At 40.1% G+C, this 5,669-nt stretch overlaps 1 pseudogene; it reads left to right on the forward strand.

Annotated features, from left to right (window-relative positions):
* Positions 1-4,536: 4,536 nt before the first annotated feature.
* LOC122942483 lies at positions 4,537-5,419 on the forward strand (annotated as a pseudogene).
* Positions 5,420-5,669: the final 250 nt, after the last annotated feature.

Here is a 5,669-nt window from a genome sequence, read left to right on the forward strand (position 1 = left end):
AAACTAGAGGGATCTAAAGATAAGGTACTCCCTGGGGTGGTCAAGCAGAAAATATTGGTACCTTTTATTGTTTCATTTGGTTTAAACAAAGGGTCAGGTAGTGCATTTATTGATTCTGGGTCGGCCTCTAACTTTATTGATCTGAAATTTGCTCTTCAGGTGGGGATACCTATGTTAGCCCTTCCCAATCCTATCTACATTGTAGCCATTGACTCTACCCCCTTCCTGGAAGGCACTGTTAAGTATTGTACGCCTGAAATAACCCTGACTGTAGGGGTAACCCACACTGAGAATTGCTCCTTGTTGATCTTAGAAAATGTACCCGCTGAAATGGTTTTAGGTATGCCCTGGCACCAATTGCACAACCCATTAATTGGACCATAGGTGAGCTTAAAAAATGGGGTCCCACATGTAATTCTTGTTTACCCATTATACAGACGGGTACCTCTGTTAAATCTAAGACGTTACCTGCATATACAGCTGAAAGAAAAAGTATGTGAACCCTTTGGAATGATATGGATTTCTGCACTAATTGGTCATAAAATGTGATCTGATCTTCATCTAAGTCACAATAATAGACAATCACAGTCTGCTCAAACTAATAATACACAAAGAATTAAATGTTACCATGTTTTTATTGAACATACCATGTAAACATTCACATTGCAGGTGGAAAAGTATGTGAACCCCTAGACTAATGACATCTCCAAGAGCTAATTGGAGTGAAGTGTCAGCCAACTAGAGTCCAATCAATGAGATGAGATTGGAGGTGTTGGTTACAGCTGCCCTGCCCTATAAAAAAATCACACACCAGTTCTGGCTTTGCTTTTCACAAGAAGCATTGCCTGATGTGAATGATGCCTCGCACAAAAGAGCTTTCAGGAGACCTACGATTAAGAATTGGGAATGTAAAATAAAAAGGTATTGGGAACAAGTTTTGAAGCCCTACAAAAGGAGTCCTCCTCGAGGTATAGCCCTGGGATGGTGACAGTGCTGCTGGGAGATTATGCTTTAGATATGGAAGTCCCGGCCCGGGTTAGACAGATCTGGATGAGGGGTTTGATGGTGGCAAAATGTATCTTAGTCAGACATTGGGGTTCTGTTTCCCCACCCTCGTTAAATTAATGGATTCTGTACCTTCAACAAATCAAAGTTTATGAGGATGTGGAAAGAAAACGGAGAGTGGCACGTATGACTGTTCAGACATAGCTACTAGTAAAACTGTGTCGGTTTTTACTGGAGCTGAAGTGACGACAGCCAATAGGGGAGGAAGGGATGGGTGCTTATAGTTTTATATGTAGTAAGTATGAATTTACAGCCCTATTTATAATCTCTGTAGGATTCTGCTATTCGTTATAGGATAGCTGACTATTGTTGTATAGTGGCTACATTGTATTGGCAGTTTTTTCTATTAAAATATGTGTTGTTTTGTATTATGATGAAAATAAATGGGAATAAAAAAATAAAAAAAGAATTGTTGACTTGCATAAAGCTGGAAAGGGTTATAAAAGTAACTCCAAAAGCCTTGCCATTCATCAGTCCACGGTAAGACAAATTGTCTATAGATAAAGAAAGTTTAGCACTGCTGCTAGTCCCTCTAGGAGTGGCTGTCCTGTAAAGATGACTGCAAGAGCACAGCGCAGACTGCTCAATGAGGTGAAGAATCCTAGAGTGTCAGCTAAGGACTTACAAAAGTCTCTGGCATATGCTAACATCCCTGTTAGCAAAACTATGATACGTAAAACACTAAACAAGAATGGATTTCATGGGAGGATACCACAAAGGAAGACACTGCTTTCCAAAAAAAACATTGCTGCACATTTACAGTTTGCACAAGAGCAGTACTGGCAAAATATTCTGTGGACAGATGAAACCAAAGTTGAGTTGTTTGGAACAAACACACAACACTACGTGTGGAGAAAAAGAGGCACAGCACACCAACATCAAAACCTAATCCCAACTGTGAAGTATGGTGGTGGGGGCATCATGGTTTGGGGGCTGCTTTGCTATGTCAGGGCCTGGACGGATTGCTATCATCGAAGGAAAAATTAATTTCCAAGTTTATCAAGACATTTTGCAGGAGAACTTAAAGCCATTTGTCTACCAGCTGAAGCTCAACAGAAGATGGGTGTTGCAACAGGACAACAAAGCATAGAAGTAAATCAACAACAGAATGGCTTAAACAGAAGAAAATACCCCTTCTGGAGTGGCCCAGTCAGAGTCCTGACCTCAACCCGATTGAGATGCTGTGGCATGACCTCAAGAAAGCGATTCACACCAGACATCCCAAGAATATTGCTGAACTGAAACAGTTCTGTAAAGAGGAATGGTCAAGAATTACTCCTGACCATTGTGCACGTCTGATCTGCAACTACAGGAAACGTTTGGTTGAAGTTATTGCTGCCAAATAGGATTCAACCAGTTATTAAATCCAAGGGTTCACATACTTTTTCCACCTGCACTGTGAATGTTTACATGGTGTGTTCAATAAAAACATGGTAACATTTAATTCTTTGTGTGTTATTAGTTAAGCAGACTGTGATTGTCTATTGTTGTGATATAGATGAAGATCCGATCACATTTTATGACCAATTTGTGCAGAAATCCATATCATTCCAAAGGGTTCATATACTTTTTCTTGCAACTGTATGAAGATATTTGCTGATGTGTTCCCCCATAGATCTTATAACTGTGCTATTGGTTTAGTGATGGATTCCAAGTTCCCTAAGGGGCGGATATTTAATTTATCTGGGCCAGAACGCAATGCTATGAGGGAGTATATTAAGGAGAGTCTAAATAAAGAACACATCAGACCCTCTGTTTCTCCTATGGGGGCGGGGTTCTTTTTTATAAAAAAAAAGGATGGAGTCCTCAGACCCTGTATTGATTATCGTGAATTGAACAAAATCACCATTAAAAATCAATACTCCTTCCCATTGATCCCCGATCTGTTTAATCAGGTTCTCAGGCATCATGATTCTCCAAGCTTGATTTGAGATATAATTTGACTCATATCAAACAAGGGGACAAATGGAAGACTGCTTTTAATACTCCAGAGGGACACTTTGAATACACTGTCATGCCTTGTGGGCTCAGTAATGCTCCCGCAGTCTTTCAAAATTTTATGAATAACATATTCAGAAAATTCATTGGTAAATTTATGATTGTGTATCTTGATGATATTTAGATTTTTTCCCCGACTTGGCATTCCCATGTTATTCATATCAAACAAGTGCTGGAAATTCTAATTGAAAAACAGTTATCGGTCAAATTAGAAAAATGTGTTTTTGGGGTACAAGAAATTTTATATCTAGGTTATATAATTACTCCACACTTGTTCAGGATGGATCCTGGTAAGGTACAGGCTATTCAAGACTGGGTAAGGCCATCTTCCCTTAAAGCATTAAAGCGCTTCCTTGGGTTCTCTAATTATTACCTTATTATTTTTTTTTTAATGCTGTAATTGCTAGCCCCTAAACGGATTTAACCAAGAAGGGGGCGGATCTTGTTAATTGGCCTGGGGAGGCCATAGAAGCCTTTCAAAACTCTAAAAAAAATCTTTTGGGAACGCCCCAGTCTTGATTCAGCCAGATCAAGAGAAACCTTTTGTGGTGGAGGTCGATGCTTCTGAGGATGGGGTGAGGTCTATTCTTTTTCAGGGACCCTCTAACATCACTAATCTTAGACCGTGTGCTTTTTTTCACAAAAATTATCTCCTACTGAGAGGAATTACGATATTGGTAATCAGGAATTGTTAGCCATTAAATGGGCATTTGAGGAGTGGAGACATTTTTTGTAGGGGGCCAAACATTGTATCACTGTTCTTACTGATCACAAAAATGTATTATTTCTAGAGTCCGCTAAATACCTACTCCTCACCAGGCCAGATAGGCATTGTTCTTCACGCGTTTTAACTTCTCTATTACTTTTAGGCCAGGAAGTAAGAATGTCTCAAAGTTTTTGTGCGTTTCAACCTCCTGACACTCCTCCTGAACCTATTTTGCCGGCTAACATCATTGTGGCATTTGTATCCTCGGATCTTGCTTCGGATATTGAGGCGGCACAACATCTAGCTCTGGAGCAGACATCCACAGATAAGTTATTTGTTCCTGGTCATTTCCGTCTCCGGCTGCTGGGTGAGTGACATATTTCTGTTTTAAGTGGTCGTCCTGGTATTGAGGCCACCAGGGAACTGGTGTCCAGGTCTTATTGGTGGCCCATGTTATCTAGAGATATCAGTTATTTTGTCTCTGCCTGTGAGGTATGTGCCAGATCCAAGACTCCTAGAACACGTTCTGCTGGTGAATTTTGACCATTACCCATTCCTAGTAAACCCTGGTCACATGAGTCAGCTGAGTAAGGGAGTAATTGAAGGGGAAGTCATTTTTGGGGTTAGGGAAGATGTATTTAATGCCCTTTTCTGTGCACAAGTATTTCTATGATACTTTGAGAGAACAAGCAGCATTTGCCAAGTCAAGAAAGTAAAAGCAACTTCTGTAACTTCTCAAGACAACGACCTCCCACACTTCTTAAAAGATGATTGACACACTTGTAACATCAGAAGCTTAGAACCTTCTTTAACAATTGAACTCACTCTTGGATCAGAAGCTCAAATGCCAGCCAAAAGCTTTTGGTTTGCGATTGATTGAAACTGCTCACGACAATGGCCTCAGGCTGAAGACCAGACTTCTTGACTTTGAAGTGAAAGATTTGCTTAGCTTAACTGAGTTCTTTGGTTTCAGTACAGAAACATTTTCATTATCTGTGAACGTCTTGGACTGATTTTTAGCCAAAATGAAGGTACAACCAAAATATTTGGGCTGTGTGAACCTAACCTGTTTCTCTTTAGCTTTAAAAAAAAACACAGAAGAAGAAAGAAATGAGTACAGAGTAAGTGAGTACAAGTTCACTGTGTGTGACATGATGCGGATGGAGAAGATTGTTCTGGAACAGTTGGGCTGGAAAGTGAAAAGTACAACAGAATATCACCTCATAAAACTTTACCACTCACTTGTTGTTGAGAACTTATCCAGTGAAAGGCAAAAACTTTTCACTTTGGAACGTCTTCAAACCAGTCTCAAGGCCTGTCACTGCAGGCTTAGATTCTCTAAAGCAAAGCCCTCAATGTTGGCATTGTCTATTTTGGCAGTTGAGATGCAGAAGCTGTTTGAATTGGCAGATGCAATAGAAAGCCTACAGAAGCATTCCAAGATCACCATCAGAGACCTGATCTGCTGGTAGGAATTAGTATAAAAGTGCCTGGCAGAATATTCTTCAAGCAAATGTTCAAAGCCAAATGTTCAAAAGCTCAAGTGGATTGTATCTGGCCATATAGCAAGACAGCTGAAGCACAGTTACTATAGAATAGCACATCTTCCCACAATTCCAGAATCTGGCTCCTAACACCTAATGAAGTCTCAAGAAGGACAGGAAGTGTGTGACTATTTTCTATGGACAATGAAGCGTGTTTGGAATGCACAAACTGTGAAGCCTACAGATAATACAGCAGCTGGCTTTTAAGTTCTGACATTTCAAAGCTGAAAAACAGGCAGAAAAGTGATGTAAAGTTTTCAGTACTTACAGAAATATGCACAGAACTAGAGACCTTTTTTTTTTTAGCCAGGAGCACTTTTCAGTAGGAGTGCTGGTGGCAATGTGATGCTGAGTAA

The sequence above is a fragment of the Bufo gargarizans genome, chromosome 6 (assembly GCF_014858855.1).
Source record: "Bufo gargarizans isolate SCDJY-AF-19 chromosome 6, ASM1485885v1, whole genome shotgun sequence".
Classification (NCBI taxonomy): domain Eukaryota; kingdom Metazoa; phylum Chordata; class Amphibia; order Anura; family Bufonidae; genus Bufo; species Bufo gargarizans.